Below are 22,363 nucleotides of genomic sequence, written 5' to 3'. Positions count from 1 at the left end.
AGCATTCTTTACACTCTGTCATTCTCCCTTAAGCTTATGCTGGGAACAACTGAGCATAAGATTGGAACAATGAACACTAAACTGAAGAGAACACAATTCTTTTGTGAAAATGTTTGCATACAGATCTGCAGAAGCTACAAAATGTAACAAAACAGTGCCTTGTTGAACTCTTTTACGCACAAAATAACAATCAGTTTCAATATGCTTGGCCTTGGAGTACAATGCAGGATCGATTGCTAATGCCATGGCAGAAATGTTATCACAATGAAGTAAAGAAGTATCAGAACATACAATGTGTAAGTCCTTGAGTAGCTGCTGAATCCAAACAATTTTTTGAGTAGTAGTAGCGATAGCTATGTATTCTGCTTATGTGGAAGACTGACTAAAAATGTGTTGTTTCTTATAACTCCAAAAAATACGCTTGGAGCCAAGAAATACTATAAAACCAATAATTGAACATCTATCATTAGGATCACTAGCCCAATCGACGATACACGTCCCTTAGAACGTTTCGAAAATGTTCCGAATTTCCAATCGACAAAAATTTGTTCTAGCCACATACTGATGAACAATGCTCGGCTAACGTTTCTCCATTGATTTTTCATTTTTTGGGCATAAATATGAACAATGCTCAACCACTCAAGAATGAGGAGGAATTCCTCCCATAGTTCGTAATGCTTTTATCAATTCCTACCATTTCGTTTTTATATAGTTCAATGATTAAACAATATCGTATTTTATTGGGTTTTTTTTTTTGTGCAAAAATTATCTTTATAAAGTGATTTATAATATAGACGGTTTTGATCATAATTACAAAGTTTTGTGAATCGGCACAAAGAGTGTAGCTATGTGACAATGACTTATATAACAGGCATTTCGTTTTTACTCATGATTTATTTTTGCATTCCTTTTATGAATTCTCCCGTTTGCTGAAAAAATGAAGGAAAATTTGATCCATATACTTGTTTACTTTTTTTCAAAGTTTAAAACCTTTTTGTTGCTGTAGTACTGTATGAAGTTATCAACCATACCTCAAATCCAAAGAAAACATAAATAAAAACAGTAAAGGCTTGGAATCTCTCATATTTGTGTTCAATTCTAAGAATTTATATGCACCAACACGAAATATATATTATGACATATAATTTATTTCTTGCCTTGAAGAAGTTGTAGTAAAATCAAGGGACAAAACCACGAGGGATAGGTGTGCAGAAATCATTTCCCGTATTTTATCGAGCCTCAAGTATTGAAATAGTGACTTCATTAGCCGAGCATACTTTAGAAGAATGACCGGCTTCGAGTTCAGTCAGATCCCTTTCACTGTAAAAACCAGGTTTTAGAGGTTGAGGCAATGCACCTTCACCACTCAACATTAGAACTGTAGCTGACATGCTTGGCCTGTCCTCAGGATTCCGCTGCACGCACAAAAGACCCACATGAATAGTTCTTACAACTTCAAGCAGAGTGATGGAGTCCTCTACCGATGAATCATGCAGTTCGAGAGGCCTGCCTTCTGTGTGTAGCATCCATGCCTAAAACACGAAATCTAGTTACTTAGTAGAAGTAGCAGAGTCAAGTGATAAGAATTTTTAACTTGACATTTGATGTTATCACGCTCACATGTCCAAGAAGGTTGAGTTTGTGGTCTGGATGAGAGAATCCTCTATTTCTGCTCCCACTCACTATCTCTAGCACCAAAACACCAAAGCTATAAACGTCGGACTTTATAGAGTACAAACCATCAATTGCATATTCTGGGGACATGTAACCGCTGCAAACCAATGTGTCAAATAAACGTTTTTATACGCAAAGAATCTAGACTTTCAATTAATGTTTTCGAAAATTCTTAAAAAACAGTCATACAATTGTTTTTAGGATACTTACTATGTTCCAGCCACTTTCTTCGTCTCTGCTTTCGTTTCATTTCCTCCAAAGCTTCTAGCCAGACCAAAGTCTGAGATTTTCGGGTTAAATTCACTGCCTAATAAAATGTTACTTGCTTTGAGATCTCTATGAATAACTCTCAATCTAGAATCTTGATGAAGATAGAGGAGCCCTCGAGCTATCCCATTAATAATTTCAAAGCGCTTCGGCCAGTCTAATAACATCCTTCTTCTTTGATCTGCAAAATATCATAATTCACAATTGTCAAAAAATACATTGTGCTAGGCTACTAGCATAAGCGGACTAATCGAACTAAATGCAAGGTTTTTGAGTGGTCAAACCGAAAATAAAGAAGTCTAAGCTCTTGTTGGGCATGAACTCGTAGATCAGTATCATCTCGTCTTCTTGAATGCAGCATCCAAGAAGCTTCACTAGATTCCTGTGCTGAAGTTTGGCAATATGTGTAACTTCATTCTTGAACTCGTCGAGTCCTTGTCTAGAACTTTTTGAAAGCCTTTTCACTGCGATTTCTTGTCCATCTTCCATCGTACCCTGAAATCCATCAGCGTATGTTAAAACCAAAATTCATGCGTTGTAGTTTGCACACTACTTGTATCCATCATTTCATATTCTGACCAGAAGTACATATATCTATACAACTTCAAAACTATGAAGGACTATCTGGTTTTACCTTAAAGACATATCCGAAACCGCCTTCACCAAGTTTGTTTTCAATTGAAAAGTTATTGGTTGCAGAAACTATAGTCATCAAGTCAAATAACGGTAATTCCAAATCCTCCGTTTGGCTGTGTCCCAGTTTTCCTGCAAAGACGCAGTGACGGGTGAAAAAAAAACTCCCTATACTACTGAACTATGTAGTTTGGAAAGCAAAGGGGCAGAATAGTATGGCCAACTTACCAACTTTTTGGTGCTGCTTCTTCCAAACAAAAAACAGCAGGGCAAGGCCCAGGATCAGCAGTCCGGTAGACAACACAGTAGTGCTTAGTATGATTCTCATTTTCTTCGCATTGAATTCAGAGTATTTAGCGTTGATCTTTGCATCGTCTTCATAATCTACGAATGATATTTTTGAAGACAAAAAATCTATGAGTCGGAAAGCATTAAACGAAAAAATAAAAACTGTATAATTTCTATCATCCAACTAATAGTTGCTAGTTTGTGAGACAATTCCAAAAGAAGATATTGCTTATTGTGTCAAAATTCAAAGTTAGAACTGTTATAATTAGTACAATGTTTCACTTCGTTATGTCTTGACTTTGTTTCTAGCATATGATTATGACTGAATGCAAAGTCACCAACAGGTGTTTCTTACATACCTAGTTCTGCTGCAGCCATTCTTATATAAATATCTTGCCCGTTTTCAGAAAAGTATCTTATATCAATCAGATTGCCGTACCACAGCAAGCACCCAGTTCCTCCATCCCGGATATCCAAATTTGTATAAGCCGTGCAGGAGCAGTTCTTCATGCACACCATCTTACATTCCTTGAGGTTCATACTTCTGTTAAACCAGGATTGTTCTGTGCTGGGCAATTTCAACCCCGAGTACTTTGGGAACACGGCTCCGGTGCAATTTAGAGAAGTCTTTCTCACACAACCATTAGACCAAACTGCCAAATCCCATTCTTTCGGAAACTTTGGTGTAAATCCTTTCAAACAGCTACAAACCGGGGACTTTTCAATGTTACATGCACCATGTACACCACAGAATGCATACTTGTCACAGTTATCAAGTTGGGCTGTTTGAAGCCAACCTTTGGTTCTATCAATCCATGTGTAGCGCTCAACAATTCCAGCTGAAGTTAACACCAACCTCGAAAGGATTGAGCTGTCGTGAAGCTTGTAACTATAGTACATTTCATCAGGCTCAGAAACAAGACCGTATGTGAATATAGGGTTTGGATTTGACTGAGGGTTTCCACTGAACCGGATTCCATTCCATGGTCCAGACCGAAGTTTAATGACCGAACCTTCCCTCACAAATAATTCTGCATATCCTTTGGGACCAAGTTGAGATGTACAATCGCCTTGAGAAGGATCCTGAGGACTTTTCCACGATCTAAGATGCCAATTGAAGCCTGTAACTGTGTTCCTACCAATCTTCATACCTGGTAAGAATGTATCGCCAGGGTAATCAAAACTTTGCCACAGAAAGTTCTCAGAGTGATCATCACTCCTATCTATCACGACAAGATTACCCGAATCCAAAAGACGTGCCACTGGATTCTGTGCAGTTCTCGATGTGTTGGAGGCCCAAACTGTGCTCATGTTGTGGTTGAGGACAAGAATTCCGGGGTTGGTGACCTTCAGGACGCCGGACAAATCAGTGAGGGGTTTTTCTCTGTTGGCAACCCATACAATGGTTGTAACAGATTTCTTGTACCATATCCCCACGTACCGTCTATTAGAAGCATCAGGACTGTAAAATCCTAGCTCAAACGTTCCGCCAGTTGAAACTACAGTCTCACCGTCTCTAATGGACTGAAATGTACTTGTGGCGTCATCAGCTATGGAGAATACTGTTGCGAAGATGAGTAGCAAAGAAGAGTAGAAGAGAAGCAAGCACATCTTAGTTGAAGCCTTCAATGGACTTTTCATTAAATTCATGGGAAGACAAATTGTCCATATGCGCCCTTCTTACATGTATGATTTCGCATTGTTCTGTCATTTTGGACTGCAAAATTGTTGAATAATTGGCACAAGGGAAGACAACGGACTCGGTCCAAGAATGATATTGTCTTGGCTTCACATTTTCCTATGACAATTAAGTTGTTTCATACAGTAGCAAAATATCTAAATTAATATGTGGTCATCCAATTCCCTCAGCTCAAAGGAAACATACAATTAAGGCTTTACCTGCTCTGGTTGCCATTACTCTTTGCCATTACTGGTGGAAAAATTAGACGAAGAGAGGAACCCCACGTTTGACTTGAATACACTGTTTGAGCAATATTAGAAAATATGAAAATAACATAATAAATTCAACGATAATAATTATATAGAAAATCACAACATCAATAATATACAATATTATATAAGCAATTAGAGAGAAAGTTAGAAAATCTGACAAACTTGGAGATTGAGGCTTGCATAAATGCAATTTCCTAAAAATAGAATTTCGCTCCTACTCTTGTGCTTATAGTTCAGTAAGCGTCCGTCTTCCAGGATTTAATAATCTATAATCCAAAGTCAAAGTACTTCAATTTTTAAACTCTAACGAACTCAATATATTTCGTACTCTCAAAATACAACTCAGAATTAAACAAGAAAGAAAGAACATAGAATACAGGGGAATACACTTTGTCCAATACGTTATAATGAACTCTCTATCTCGTACTAATTTTACACGGCTGTGATTATGGATTATAAAGAGCCCATGTGTCTTCTAGGAATGGATGAAGTGGCTGTTCATAAAGTGATGCTATCTTTTCATCTAATTCATACATCATTACAAAAGTCATGCCCTTTGCATAATGGTGCCGCTGCACTATTTGGTTGTATTAAGAGGATTTAGATCCTCTTCGATTTCGAGGATCAATGCATAGTAATCATTTACAAAAAATTGTAAGATCATAATTGAACGTTTTTTATATTTTTATTGCATGAAAAATATATAAAAAAGAAAAAAGAAAAATTTATGGCTGCACAATCTTTGATAAACGGTTATCATACATTGATTCTCGGGATTCTCAGTGAGAGGATCCGGAGAGGATCTAAATCCTTATTAAGAACCTAACTAAATGCACATATTTTTCCATTCAATCTTTGAGTTAAATATTATATAACATAAATTTCCAACATACACAAATGCCAAAAATGAAGTATCAAATAAGAGCATATCAAATGGGAGAAAGTATGCCTCGTAACTGACTTTATGTACCTTTTTAATAGCTAAGTAAATATTTTTTAGAATGATTCAAGAATTGCTACTTGCATTTTTTTATGCCATTGTACGCCCTTCAGACTTTCTTCGTCGAAGTTTTGCTTTCTCGAGTCCCTCTGTTTCTTGCTTGTTTATGGTTCTGCTTTGACTTGTTCTTGGTTGCTGACTGATTTTTTTTTATTTTTTATTTTGTACAGTTACACCTTAATGGTGGATTTGACTTGCGGCAACCAAAACTTGGTGATGAGATGAAAATTTTGGATTTGGAAGTGACGAAACACAGAAGCTGTCGAAAGCCATATCACCTACTTGGACATGTCTTTTCGCGTCTCATGCCGGAGAAATTTATGTAAGAAGCACTGTTCTAAAAATTCTCATTTAGCGTCGTTTAGGCCCCGCTTAGATGCAAGATGGTTGGTTACCATCTTGATTAATATTTAGATGTTTGAAAATTAAGAAAAACGCCTAGACTTGTTGAAGCGCCCACCTAGACCACCTAGGCACCGGCCTAGCCCGTCCAGACCCGCCTAAGTTACAATTCACACAAACAAAAATAGATAACTTTCATTTTGCATTTTTTTTTCAATAAATTGTAATAGACTTGTTGAATAATTAAATAAGCACACATTATATGCGTGTTCCCCATGTTTTCATTATCTTTCAATACTTCATAATATATATATATATATATATATCATTCTATTTTGTAGTTTATGATGAAATTATATATATTTTAAGTATAAACAAACACTTATTTACATAAAATATAATGGATTTACTTAAATCCCCTAGTTCGCCTAAGCGTCCGCCTAGACCCCACCTAACCACCTAGGCGCTAGGCCCTAGCCCGCCGCCTGACTAGCGCTTAGCGTCTTTTAGAACCTTGGTAAGAAGTAGCTAGTGTTATTCACACATCTTTATCTTTCAAACACTTTTGTTAATATTTAGCCTTGATTTTCTCCAATTTACTCAATCCGAAGGGCGAATATTAAAAGAATATGTGAAAAATAAAAATTTGTGTGCAGATAAAACTACTCTCTTTTTTATATACAATTGTTATTTGGGGTTTTTAATCTGTTTTGGGGAATTCAACAAACCCGTCATAAAACTTATTTTCAGAGAACTTTTATTGTTTTGTAAAATTTTTCAGAATTCATTTAAAATGTTTTTAACTGAGGCGTTCCACTGAACCGGACTCCATTCCATGGTCCATTCGGAATTTTATGACCGAAACTTCGCTCACAAATATTTCTTCATATCCTTTGGGACCAAGTTGAGATGCATAATTGCCTTGAGAAGGAGCCCCCGAGCAATCACTCTCAGTCTAGAATCTTGATGAAGATAGAGAAGCCACCGAGCAATCCCATTAATAATGTCAAAACGATTAGGCCAATCTAGCAAGGTGCTTTTTCTTTGATCTGCAAAATAGTATATAATAGTAACATATCACAATAAAACAGTCTAATACTTTCCCTTCCATTACACAGCCAATCGACAAAGGATCATAGGAAGTTTACAAATGGGAAACAAACCGAAAATAAAGAAGTCTAAGCTTTTGTTAGGCATGAACTCGTAGATCAGCATCATCTCGTCTTCTTGAATGCAGCATCCTAGAAGCCTCACTAGATTCCGGTGCTGAAAATGTAAAATGAGGGATAGGCACAGGATTAGTAGTCCAGCAGACAACATGGTACTGGTTACTACGATTCTCATTTTCTACACTTCGGATTTTGCATTGTCTGCTTGAAGTGGTAATGAAGTATTTGAAAGCAGAAAATTAATAACGCCGGGGGGCCCCTTCTTGTTGAAAATTTGGTCTAAATCCTGCCAAGCAACCACATAGCGGGGGGTTGTCAATATTACATGCACCATTTGGCCCACATATTCCATAGCTGTCACACGTATCAGCCGGTGTTCCTTGAGAAGGATCTTGGGGACTTTTCCATGATGTAAATTGCCAATAAAAACCTGTTACCATGTTCCTACCAAGCTGCATACCAGGAAGGAGCGTATCACCCGGGTAATCAAAACTCTGCCACAGAAAATTCTCCGGGACAACGTTGTGATCATTATCATGTATCACAACAAGATTTCCCGAATCCAAAAGCCGTGCCACTGGATTCTGTGTAGGTATTGATGTGTTGGAGGACCAAACTGTGTTATTCTGGTCGACAAGGACAAGAATCCCAGGGTTGGTGACCTTCAGAACACCGGATGAAGCAGAGAGAGGAAAGTCCCGGTTTGCTACCCAAACAACGGTCATATCCGGTATCTTCTTGTACCATATCCCCACGTAGCGTTTATTTGAAGCACCGGGACTGAAAAAACCAAGCTCAAAGGTGCCACCATCTGAGATTATGGTCTCACCATCTGCAATTGACTGAAATGTGGTTGCATCGTTGACTTGTGCTGCGGAAAATGTTGTAGCAGTAGTGACTTGGAAGAGCAGCAAAAGATGCAAGCACATCTTAATTGGGATTTTTCTTTGCCTTGGTGGGATCTGAAATGTGGTATAAACGCATGATATGTCAACAGAGAAGTAATCTACCGAAACGAGAGAGAAGTCAAAGAAACCAGAGGAATCGAAGAGAGAAGAAGAAGCTGCATAACTGCTTCTTTCATTCAATAATTGGGTCATGATTTCGTAGCCTTTAGACTATTTATATGAATACAACAGCATAACTAACTCAAGAAACTCCCAATGATACAACGACACCTGGCCACTCTTTGCACTTGACACATTCATAGCCTAAGCATTCTTTACACTCTATCATTCTCCCTCAAGCTTATGCTGGGAACAACTGAGCATAAGATTGGAACAATGAACACTAAACTGAAGAGAACACAATTCTTTTGTGAAAATGTCTGCATACTGATCTGCAGAAGCGACAAAATGTAACAAAACAGTGCCTTGTTGAACTCTTTTACGCACAAAATAACAATCAGTTTCAATATGCTTGGCCTTGGAGTACAATATAGGATCGATTGCTAATGCCATGGCAGAAATGTTATCACAGTGAAGTAAAGGAGTATCAGAACTTACATTGTGTAAGTCCTTGAGTAGCTGCTGAATCCAAACAATTTTTGGAGTAGTAGTAGTGATAGCTATGTATTCTGCTTCTGTGGAAGACCGACTAAAGATGTGTTGTTTCTTATAACTCCACAAAAAACGCTTGGAGCCAAAAAATACTATAAAACCAGTAATTGAACATCTATCATTAGGATCACCAACCCAATCGACGATACACATCCCTTAGAACGTTTCAAAAATGTTCCAAATTTCCAATCTACGAAAATTTGTTCTAGCCACATACTGATGAACAATGCTCGGCTTTGAACGTTTCTCCACTGATTTTTCTTTTTTTGGGCGTAAATATGAACAATGCTCAACCATTCAAGAATGAGCAGGAATTCCTCCCATAGTTCGTAATACTTTTATCAATTCCTACCATTTCGTTTTTATATAGTTCAATGGTTAAACAATATCGTATTTTATTGGTTTTTTTTTTGTTTTGTGCAAAAATTATCTTTATAAAGTGATTTGTAATATAAACAGTTCTGATCATAGTTACAAAGTTTTGTGAATCGGCACAAAGAGTGTAGCTATGTGACAATGACTTATATAATAGGCATTTCGTTTTTACTCATAATTTATTTTTGCATTCCTTTTATGAATTCTCCCGTTTGCTGAAAAAAGAAAGAAAATTTGATCCATATACTTGTTTATTTTTTTTCAAAGTTTAAAACCTTTTTGTTGCTGTAGTACTGTATGAAGTTATCAACTATACCTCAAATCCAAAGAAAACATAAATAAAAATAGTAATGGCTTGGAATCTCTCATATTTGTGTTCAATTCTAAGAAGTTATATGCACCAACACGAAATATAAATTACGACATATAATTTATTTTTTGCCTTGAATAAGTTGTAGTAAAATCAAGGGACAAATCCATGAGGGATAGATGTGTGGAAATCATTTCCCGTATTTTATCGAGCCTCAAGTATTGAAATAGTGACTTCATTAGCCGAGCATGCTTTAGAAGAATGACCGGCTTCGAGTTCAGTCAAATCCCTTTCACTGTAAAAACCAGGTTTTAGAGGTTGAGGCAATGCACCTTCACCACTCAACATTAGAACTACAGTTGACATGCTCGGCCTATCCTCTGGATTCCGCTGCATGCACAAAAGGCCCACATGAATTGTTCTTACAACTTCAAGCAGAGTGATGGAGCCCCCTACCGATGTATCAAGCAGTTCGAGAGGCCTACCTTCTGTGTGTAGCATCCATGCCTGAAACACGAAAACTAGTTACTTAGTAGAAGTAGTAGAGTCGAGTGATAAGAATTTTTAACTTGACATTTAATGTTGTCACGCTCACATGTCCAAGAAGGTTTAGTTTGTGGTCTGGATGAGAGAATCCTCTATTTCTGCTCCCACTCACTATCTCTAGCACCAGAACACCAAAGCTATAGACGTCGGACTTTATAGATTAGAAACCATCAATTGCATATTCTGGGAACATGTAACCACTGTAAACCAATGTGTCAAATAAATGTTTTTATACGCAAAGAATCTAGACTTTCTATTAATGTTTTTGAAAATTCTTAAAAACAGTCATACAATTGTTTTTAAGATACTTACTATGTTCCAACCGCTTTCTTCATCTCTACTTTCGTTTCATTTCCTCCAAAGCTTCTAGCCAATCCAAAGTCTGAGATTTTCGGGTTAAATTCACTGCCTAATAAAATGTTACTTGCTTTGAGATCTCTATGAATAACTCTAATCTAGAATCTTGTTGAAGATAGAGGAGCCCTCGAGCTATCCCATTAATAATTTCAAAGCGCTTCGGCCAGTCTAATAACATCCTTCTTCTTTGATCTGCAAAATATCATAATTCACAATTGTCAAAAAATACATCGTGCTAGGCAGCTAGCATAAGCGAACTAGTCGAACTAAATGCAAGGTTTTTGAGTGGTCAAACTGAAAATAAAAAAGTCTAAGCTCTTGTTAGGCATGAACTCGTAGATCAGTATCATCTCGTCTTCTTGAATGCAGCATCCAAGAAGCTTCACTAGATTCCTATGCTGAAGTTTGGCAATATGTGTAACTTCATTCTTGAACTCGTCAAGTCCTTGTCTAGAACTTTTTGAAAGCCTTTTCACAGCGATTTCTTGTCCATCTTCCATCGTACCCTGAAATCCATCAGCATATGTTATGACCAAAATTCATGCTTTGTAGTTTGCACACTACTTGTATCCATCATTCCATATTCTGACCAGAAGTACATGTATCTATACGACTTCAATACTATGAAGGACTATCTGGTTTTACCTTAAAGACAAATCTGAAACCGCCTTCACCAAGTTTGTTTTCAATTGAAAAGTTACTGGTTGCAGAAACTATAGTCATCAAGTCAAATAACGGTAATTCCAGATCCTCCTTTTGGCTGCGTCCCAGTTTTCCTGCAAAGATGCAATGACGGGTAAAAAATAACTCCCTAAACTACTAAACTACGTAGTTTGGAAAGCAAAAGGGCAGAATAGTACGGCCAACTTACCAACTTTTTGGTGCTGCTTCTTCCAAACAAAAAACAGCAGGGCAAGGCTCAGGATCAGCAGTCCGGTAGACAACACAGTAGTGCTTATTATGATTCTGATTTTCTTCGCTTTGGATTCAGAGTATTTAGCATTGATCTTTGCATCGTCTTCATGATCTACGAATGATATTTTTGAAGACAGAAAATCCATTAGTCGGAAAGCAATAAACAAAAAAAATAAAAACTGTATAATTTCTATCATCCAACTAATAGTTGCTAGTTTGTGAGACAATTCTAAAAGAAGATATTGCTTATTGTGTCAAAATTCAAAGTTATAACTGTTAGAATTAGTACAATGTTTCGAGCATATGATTATGACTGAATGCAAAGTCACCAACAGGTGTTTTTTACATACCTAGTTCTGCTGCGGCCATTCTTATATAAATATCTTGCCCGTTTTCAGAAAAGTATCTTATATCAATCAGATCGCCTTACCACAGCAAGCACCCAGTTCCTCCATCCTGGATATCCAAATTTGTAAGCCGTGCAGGAGCAGGTCTTCATGCACACCATCTCACATTCCTTAAGGTTCATACTTTTGTTATGCCAGGATTGTTCTGTGCTAGGCAATTTCACCTCCGGGTACTTTTGGAACACGTCTCTAGTGCAATTTAGAGAAGTCTTTCTCACACAGCCATGAGACCAATCCACCAAATCCCATTCTTTCGGAAACTTTGGTGTAAATCCTTTCAAACAGCTAAAAACCGGGGACTTTTCAACGTTACATGCACCATGTACACCACAGAATGCATAGTTTTCATAGTCATCAATTTGGGCTGTTAGGTAAAGAACCCAACCTTTGGTTCTATCAATCCATCTGTAGCGCTGCACAAGTCCATCTGAAGTTAACACCACCCGCGAAAAGATTGAGCTGTTGTGAAGCATGTAACTGTAGTACATTTCATCAGGCTCAAAAACAAGACCGTATGTGTATATAGGGTACCGAACCTTCGCTCACAAATATTTCTTCATATCCTTTGGGACCAAGTTGATATGTATAATTGCCTTGAGAAGGATCCTGAGGACTTTTCCATGATCTAAGATGCCAATTGAAGCCTGTAACTGTGTTCCTACCAATCTTCATACCTGGTAAGAATGTATCGCCAGGGTAATCAAAACTTTGCCACAGAAAGTTCTCAGGGTCATCAGCACTCCTATCTATCACGACAAGATTACCCGAATCCAAAAGACGTGCCACTGGATTCTGTGCAGTTCTCGATGTGTTGGAGGACCAAATTGTGCTCATGTTGTGGTTGAGGACAAGAATTCCGGGATTGGTGACCTTCAAAACGCCGGACAAATCAACGAGGGGCTTGTCTCTGTTGGCAACCCATACAATGGTTGTAACAGATATCTGCTTGTACCATATCGCCACGTACCATCTATTAGAAGCATCAGGGCTGTAAAATCCTAGCTCAAATGTACCGCCAGTTGAAACTACAGTCTCACCATCTCTAATGGACTGAAATGTACTCATGGCGTCATCAACTGTGGAGAATACTGCTGTGACGATGAGCAGCAAGGAAGAGTAGAAAAGAAGCAAGCACATCTTAGCTGAAGCTTTTGATGGATTTTTCATAGACTTCATGGGAAAGCACTGAATATTGAAGGTTTCAATCGTCCGTCTATATACTTTCTACATGTGTGATTTGAATGTTTGTCTGTCATTTGAACACCAAATTGAAATAACATTGATACCTTTTCCTGCAAGCAACCAATCATTTTCAAGTTCCTTCAATATTGTTGAATAGTCGGGTGCGTGGGAAAACAAATTGTTCTCCGAAGTGTGAAACTGAGAAAGTTGTCTTGAATCCGAAGTAGACTTCGCATTCAGTTAAGAATGATGTTGTCGTAGCCGGATGTCTCACTATGACAACTAAGATATGTTCATCTAGTATAAAATATCCGAATTAATATGTGGTCATCCAGTTCCCTCGGCTCAATGGAAACTTTAGTTGCCTGATTGGTGTACTCTTTCGCATTAGTCTTGTATTCGATATCGTTTTCTTTCCTTTTCAATTCTTGTAATTCAAGATTAATCCCACGCTTTAAAGTATCAATAAGAGCGTCTTTAGTGGACGATAATATTCCCAGTAATTGGTTGTATATCTCATTGTGTCTCTTCCTAATTACGTTAATTTTTTCATTTCAAAGTCAATCTGTTACAGATGTAATGGATTAATTTGGTACCCTGTCATTTTCTTTAGTTTATACTAGAAATTATTGTCCACACGTTGTTGCGGATTAAAAATTGTAAAAAGCATTATATCTGAAAGATAAAAAAGATTGTGTCAAGAAGATTAATACAACTCATTACTATATTTAATTGATACTCCACATAAAAATCGTAGAAGTTTTGGCTATCTATGTACATAAAAAAAAATTTGTTGACTAAGTCAAGGATATCCCAAAGGCTTCCTAGGCCCAAGGACTAATCCCTCCGGCGCATGTGAAATGCTCCAACCGTGCATTGCAGCACAGTGCCGGGCCACTTTGACAGCTTCGGGGTTCGAACCTAGGCTAGGAAGTGTGTACATAAAATATTCAGTGTGAAACTGAGAGAGTTGTCTTCAACCTGAAGTAGACTTCGGATTCAGTTAAGAATGATGTTGTCGTAGCCGGATATTACACTATGACAACTAAGATTGTTCATCTAGTAGAAAATATCCGAATTAATATGTGGTCATCCAGTTCCCTCGGCTCAAAGGAAACTTAAATGTCTTATTGGTATACTCTTTCGCAGTAGTCTTGTATTCGATATCGTTTTCTTTCCTTTCCAATTCTTGTAATTCAAGATTGATCCCAGGATAGAAAGTATCAATACGAGCGCCTTCGGTGGGCGATAATAATCCCTGTAACTGGTTGTATACTCATTGTGTCTATCTCCCTACTCACGTTATTTTTTTTCATTTCAAAGTCAATATGTTACACATGTAATGGATTAATTTGGTACCCTGTCATTTTCATTAGTTTATAGTTTGGCGGGACTTGTTCAGAATGATTCCAGGACGACTGACTTCTTTTTTTTTTATGCCGTTGTATCTACCATTCCCTGCGGATTTTCTTAGTCAAAGTTCATGTTTTTCCAGGTAACGGCGAAGTTTTTCCTTCTCGGAATATCTCTGATTCTTGGTTGCTGATTTTGGTTGTGTTTTGCAGCTTTGTTTGCTTTGTCGTTTGCCTTATTACCTTTCATGTTGGTGTTTAGTTAAGTTGTACGGAAAAGACAAAAACCATTAGTTCATCCCATACTGCAGTAAACATTGGAAAATACAGTGAACAATCTGTTCAATCCAAATCACAGTAATTTAAATGTATTATCTAATCAAATTGAATTGCACTCCAATCGAGTCACCGCTAATATCAGAGCAAGGCATATGTAAAGCAAGAAAATGTATAAGCAGGATTACTCGAGAAATATCTCATCAACTTAACTCACTTCAATAGACATCAGATCAGGTTATGATGAAATAAACAGCAACATGAAATATGAACTATCGACCCTCGAGTAGGGTAAAAGTCTCTTCATTAGCTGAAAAAGCTGTAACCCTGTTTGCACAAGGATCGACTTTGTTGTCATCTAGATCCCTTTCACTGTAAAAACCAGGTTTTTCCGGTTCAGGCAATGCACTTTCACCACTCAACATCAGAACTGCAGTTGGCATGCTTGGCCTATCTGTCGGATTTCGCTGCATGCATAAAAGACCCACATGGATCGACCGCAAAACTTCATGTGCATTACTGGAGTCTCATACTGATGTATCGAGCATTTCAATGGACTTGCCTTTTGTGCATAAATCCATGCCTAAAAGATCACAACCACCAATCATACTGAATAAATAGAAGTATAAAGAACCAAGTAAAAACAAATAATAATGCTAGACAAACCACATTTTAGATCTTAAGTGGAATTGAATCCATTTTTTACATGAATTGTAGTCACTGTCACATTTTGTACTTCATTAGCTGATGCAGTCAGAACATAGTCCTTCTAGTATTATTCGATGAAAAATGATCAACTTGACAGCTGACACTTACATGTCCTAGCAGGTTAAGGCTGTGGTCTGGATGAGAAAATCCTCTGTTTCTTTTCCCTTCACTATCTCAAGCACCATAACACCAAAGCCTTACATGTCAGATTTTATCGAGTAGAGCCCATCGATCGCATATTCTGGGGACATGTAACCACTGCAAAGCAATGTGTCAAAACCTACATTTTACAAGCAAGGTATATGGAATGTCTGATTGTACTTTTACATTACTTACTATGTTCCAACCACTTTATTTGTCGCTGCTGTAGTTTCATTTCCTCCAAAACTTCTTGCCAGGCCAAAGTCTAAAATTTTGGGGTTAAATTCACTGTCTAATATAATGTTGCCGGCTTTGAGATCTCGATGAATTACTCTCAGTCTAGAATCTTGATGAAGATAGCGGAGCCCCCGAGCAATCCCATTAATAATGTCAAAACGCTTAGGCCAATCTAGTAGGATGTTTTTTCTTTGATCTGCAAAATAGTACACAATAGTAACATATCACAATAAAACAGCCAATCGACAAAGGATCATAGGAAGTTTACAAATGGGAAACAAACCGAAAATAAAGAAGTCTAAGCTTTTGTTAGGCATGAACTCGTAGATCAGCATCATCTCGTCTTCTTGAATGCAACATCCTGGAAGCCTCACTAGATTCCAGTGCTGAAGTTTGGCAATACGTGTAACCTCATTCTTTAACTGGTTGAGTCCTTGCCTCGAATTTTTCGATAGCCTTTTCACAGCTATTTCTTGCCCATCCATCAGTGTACCCTGAAATTCATCAGCACGTATCATGATCAAAATTCATACTACTAGTTAACTGTATCTGTTACTCCTCCTAAAGTGACTTGCTCAAATGTCAAGCTAATTGTCAAAGCCACCTTCCCCAGCTTTATTGTGGTTTGAAAAATCATTGGTAGCACAAATCACAGTGCCCAAGTCAAATAATGGTAACTACAGATCTTCCTTTTGGTCCGATCTCAGTTTTCCTGCGAAGCACATAGTGAAGTAAATCGTGTACCATGGAACTGAACTTAGAAAACAGAGGGGTAGAAGAGTAGAAACTCAACTAGCTTACCATCTTGTTGGTACTTCTTCTTCTGAAAACGTAAGAGGAGGGCTAGGCCCAGTAGCAGTCCAGCAGACAACACAGTACTAGTTACTACGATTCTCGTTTTCTTCCCAAACTTGGGCTCTATTAATCCAGTTGTAGCTCCTCACACTCCCGTCTTGTGTCAACACTGGAAATGCCCAATTCTCAAATAAAATTACTTAAAGTTCTGCAAAATGAAGACTACATGCTACAGCATCGACCGGAAACACTCGTCCAAACACTAAACCAACCTTGCAACCATATTTCTTCCAAGTATATTGTCCAAGCGAGGTAGTCTTTGCTTATACAGAAGATTGAAAATCCTTAAACACACTCGAAGCAGCGACAAACAATTACCGTCTCCATTAAGATTTATCCAAAAAACACACTCGACGCGGTGCTATTTATCCAAACTAAAGGTGCTCCTCGGTCGGCTAATTCTACGGCAACAGTGTTGTTTATCCAAATTGAAGATGTTCGCCGGTTACCTTCACAGTGTTGTTTATCCAAACTGAAGATGTGTTGGAAGAAAAAAAAAATAAAAATCTCAAAGTTGTTGAGAGGTTTCGCGTAGAACAAGAGTTTGCACATGTCAGTTTGTGTGTTGAATCGGAGACATCTTTTTCCGTTGCCACTGCCTCTGTATTTATAATGCTGCTCTCGCTAATAGTCCAAGCTGTAAATTTCTGAATCTCCTGATGTGTCACGGCTACTAGAAGATAATCACTTAATCTTCTGATGTATCACGACTACCAAGGTGTAATCCCTGAGTCTCCTTACGCCCCCAATCTTTAATATTTATATACACCACATCTAACCAAATAATAATAGCTTTAACCCATTATCACATGATCAATGGTCAAAAAATTACCACGTCATTATCTTCTGCTAGTTTGTCCTTCCCATCATGCCCATAGGCTGAAGCCTACTCCTTTTTTTATCTATATAATCATCCCAATCACATCACCATCTCACAATTTCACCTTCATCCCATGCATAGATTAATTGCATGAAATTAATCCAGTAGTACATGCATTGCCGTATGCCGAATATCTTCGATTAATTTGAATTGTAAGTTAGGGATATTATTTACATCACGTTTATCTGGTTTAAGAAGAAGCCAAGATAATTCACATTAAAAGACAATTATTATGATAAAAATCATAATATTATCCTTTAACAATAACAAAATTATCTTTACTTTTCTATCTGACGGTTGGAAACTATGCTTACTCAACGACCTTGATTGCACCGGCCGATGGTGTAAATTTGGGTCCAAACACACACATATCCCACCATTTATATAGTGACACGTGGTATATCACCCGTGTGCCAATCACACTGAAAATTTTCTTCTACTTGGACATGTCTTTCCACGTCTCATACTGTAACAACCTGTCCCGGGATTTACGTAAGAAAATAGGTATTTTTGTATTTTCACTAAGTTTGGAGGGGTACCTTCCTTTTTAAAATTGTTTTTGAACCTTATTTGGTGAGCCCAAGGGGCCCACCCCCTGTCTTGTGCCCCGGTGCCCTTTCCCTTTCTTTTGTTTTTTTTTCTGAAAAGTCTCTCTTCTCTCTTCTCTCTTTCTTCCTCTGATTTCTCCATCCCTCCCCTCTCGGTGCTCCTTCCTCCGACAAGAACACACACACACACACACACATACACACCCATGCCCACACCTATAGCTCTTTTCTAACCCCGTGGTTGTGTTTGGGACGTCAAACCGTGAAGAAACCACCTCGGAGACTTTTCCCAGTTTTCCGGCGAGCACCGCCCCTTTCGAGGCGATTTCCGGCCAAACCACGGCGATTTGGCCGGCGTGAAAGGTATCAATCTCTTCGTCTCGCTGAGTACTACAACTTTCCTTTTTGTTTCACCCAATTTCATTGAGTATTGAAGAAGTTATACTCATTTGAATCTTACCCAGTTTCCGGCGACCTCAGTGACTTTCGAGGCAATTTCCGGCCAAACCACTGCGAGTTGGCCAGCGTGCAAGGTATCAATCTTTTTGTCTCGCTGAGTACTACAACTTTCCTTTTTGTTTCACCCAATTTCATTGAGTATTGAAGAAGTTATGCTCATTTGAATCTTACCCAGTTCCGGCGGACACCCGTGGCTTCCAGGCTGTTTTCCGGCCAACTCCGACCACGATGACGGGAACCAAGGGTATATTTCGATTCCTTACCTTCGGGGCTTCAATTTGGTATATTGAATGACATGTTTTGGTTGCGTTTTGAGCTCCAAAGGAGCTTGGGAATTTTCCGGCCGAGCTCCGGTGTTCTTCTCCGGGCACCCAGGCCTTCGGGCCGTTCTCCACACACACACACGGGCCTTAGGCCCGTTTGGTCTCTGGCCCAAGACCCTCACCCTTTCCTTTTTTATTTTTAGTTATTTCATTTTAAAAACCCAAAAGGCCTTAGGGCCTTGGTTGCAGCCCAAACCCATTTCTCCTTTTAAATTAGGCCTTGGGCCATGAGGTTTCAAACCCAAACCCACTTTCCTTCTAACCCAAACCCAACCCACCTAAAACCTAACCCAATTACCCTAACCCCAAAACCCTAAAGCCCAAACCCGTGACCCGTTGACTGGGTCAACGGTCAGCGTTGACCTTTGACTTTGACCTTGACCGGTCAACGGTCAATGTTGACTTTGATCGTTGACTTTTTGAGTTTTCGTGCGAGACCCCTCCTAGGCTAATTTCGACGTTCTGAACCCGTTTCCGATGTCCGTTTTCCCAAATTCATTCGTTTGAGTAGAGTTTGACTAAATGTACCGTTTATGTGCTTAGGGGCGTTTAATTGTGGCGTTTTCGTCTTCGCTAGTTGCATGGCTCTTCGGCAGCTAAGTACTGTGAGTGGACCCCTTCTAAAAATGCATGTTTTAATGGTAGAATTGCATACACAGAAAAGCATGACTTTACGATTATGTTTTATGAAACGTTTTGAGATAACATGCTTACTAAGGCTAGTTTGAATTATTACTATTTTTCCTATAACCCATGTTCTTATAGCATATCTGATGGATGACGATATGATATTTAGAACATGTTTAGAACACCTCTTTATAGTATAGATGATGGATGACTTTATACTATGAAGTTGATTTTCAATATATGTATGTTCACTGGTTTTGTACTTACCTAGTGGTCCCTTCCGCTACGGGACGTAGGGATAGATCTGGTCCGTCCCGGGCGACGGTTTGGTGTTGGCATAGGGCCTGGAGTGTGTTTTCCTCTGACTGTCTGCTCAGAGACGGGGAGCCGGCAAGGGGCCTGAAGTGCATTTTCCTCTGACTGTGTGCTCAGAGACGGGGAGCCGGCATGGGGCCTGAAGTGTTATATTGGACATTCACTAGTGATTATTATTTATGCGAATTATGATTTGAGATATTGCACGACATGCTAGATTTCGGAAAACCTATGTTTATCATTATATATGTGTTTTCATAAAACCTGGGGGTTAGTACGTTGATAACTGTTTTATTATATATATATCAACTTGGTCCACTCATGTTTGTTTTGCGCCCCCTTCAGGACTTAGAATCGAGGCATACAATCCCGACGTCCAGGCACTTCCGCATCGGCATCTTCGAGTCCTCTCGGTGTAGGACCCACTCCTTGGTTTCATTCAATTTTATATTATTTTCTTTAGTGTTCTAGATTAGAGGTGTGCTCTGAACACGGTCCTTATTTGCATATTCATTATTCTTTTATATTTATAAGCCTTATTTATCTTTTGTTTTCAGCATTTGCACTCAATAAATGGCTTTCGTCACCCTCGGGTGTCGGCCAGCACGTGCCTATCCTGGTATTCGGGGAATATCGGGGTCGGGGCGTGTCACATACTGGAGAAATTTATGTAAGAAGTAGCTAGTGTTATCTTTCAAATACCTTTGTTAATATTTGGCTTTGATTTTCTCCAATTTACTCCATCCAAAGAGCAAATATTGAAAGAATGTACGAGAAGTAAAAATGAGTATATAGATAGTATTACCCTCTTTTTTATATATACAATTGTTATTTGTGGTTTTTAATCTGTTTTGGGGAATTCAACAAAATCATCATAAAACTTATTTTCATAGAACTTTTGTTGTTTTGTAAAAATTTTCAGAATTCATTTAAAACATTTCGGAAATGTTCCAAGCATATGATTATGACTGAATGCAAAGTCACCATCAGGTGTTTTTTACATACCTAGTTCTGCTGCGGCCATTCTTATATAAATATCTTGCCCGTTTTCAGAAAAGTATCTTATATCAATCAGATCGCCGTACCACAGCAAGCACCCAGTTCCTTCATCCCGGATATCCAAATTTGTATAAGCCGTGCAGGAGCAGTTCTTCATGCACACCATCTCACATTCCTTGAGGTTCATACTTTTGTTATGCCAGGATTGTTCTGTGCTAGGCAATTTCACCCCCGAGTACTTTTGGAACACGTCTCCAGTGCAATTTAGAGAAGTCTTTCTCACACAACCATGAGACCAATCCACCAAATCCCATTCTTTCGGAAACTTTGGTGTAAATCCTTTCAAACAGCTACAAACCGGGGACTTTTCAATGTTACATGCACCATGTACACCACACAATGCATAGTTTTCACAGTCATCAATTTTGGCTGATTGGTAAAGAACCCAACCTTTGGTTCTATCAATCCACGTGTAGCGCTGCACAAGTCCATCTGAAGTTAACACCACCCTCGAAAATATTGAGCTGTTGTGAAGCTTGTAACTGTAGTACATTTCATCACGCTCAGAAACAAGACCGAATGTGAATATAGGGTTTGGATTTAACTGAGGGTTTCCACTGAACCGGACTCCATTCCATGGTCCAAACCGATATTTAATGACCGAACCTTCCCTCACAAATAATTCTGCATATCCTTTGGGACCAAGTTGAGATGTACAATTGCCTTGAGAAGGATCCTGAGGACTTTTCCACGATCTAAGATGCCAATTGAAGCCTGTAACTGTGTTCCTACCAATCTTCATACTTGGTAAGAATGTATCGCCAGGGTAATCAAAACTTTGCCACAGAAAGTTCTCAGAGTGATCATCACTCCTATCTATCACGACAAGATTACCCGAATCCAAAAGACGTGCCACTGGATTTTGTGCAGTTCTCGATGTGTTGGAGGCCCAAACTGTGCTCATGTTGTGGTTGAGGACAAGAATTCCGGGGTTGGTGACCTTCAGGACGCCGGACAAATCAGTGAGGGGTTTGTCTCTGTTGGCAACCCATACAATGGTTGTAACAGATATCTTCTTGTACCATATCCCCACGTACCGTCTATTAGAAGCATCAGGACTGTAAAATCCTAGCTCAAACGTTCCGCCAGTTGAAACTACAGTCTCACCGTCTCTAATGGACTGAAATGTACTTGTGGCGTCATCAGCTATGGAGAATACTGCTGCGAAGATGAGCAGCAAAGAAGAGTAGAAGAGAAGCAAGCACATCTTAGTTGAAGCCTTCAATGGACTTTTCATTAAATTCATGGGAAGACAAATTGTCCATATGCGCCCTTCTTACATGTTTGATTTCGCATTCTTCTGTCATTTTGGACTGCAAAATTGTTGAATAATTGGCACAAGGGAAGACAACGGACCCGGTCCAAGAATGATATTGTCTTAGCTTCACATTTTCCTATGACAATTAAGTTGTTTCATACAGTAGCAAAATATCTAAATTAATATGTGGTCATCCAATTCCCTCAGCTCAAAGGAAACATACAATTAAGGCTTTACCTGCTCTGATTGCCATTACTGGTGGAAAAATTAGACGAAGAGAGGAACCCCACGTTTGACTTGAATACACTGTTTGAGCAATATTAGAAAATATGAAAATAACATAATAAA

General features: G+C 38.6%; 2 pseudogenes; both read right to left on the bottom strand.

The window, feature by feature from the left end:
- Window positions 1-1,058: 1,058 nt before the first annotated feature.
- LOC103951998 lies at window positions 1,059-12,947 on the bottom strand (annotated as a pseudogene).
- Window positions 12,948-14,789: 1,842 nt separating this feature from the next.
- Window positions 14,790-22,046, bottom strand: LOC108867564 (annotated as a pseudogene).
- Window positions 22,047-22,363: the final 317 nt, after the last annotated feature.

This window comes from the organism of the source record quoted next, unplaced genomic scaffold, assembly GCF_019419815.1.
Source record: "Pyrus x bretschneideri cultivar Hongxiangsu unplaced genomic scaffold, Pyrus_bretschneideri_v1 Contig50, whole genome shotgun sequence".
NCBI lineage: Eukaryota > Viridiplantae > Streptophyta > Magnoliopsida > Rosales > Rosaceae > Pyrus > Pyrus x bretschneideri.
This window is presented reverse-complemented; position numbering and strand designations above follow the sequence as displayed.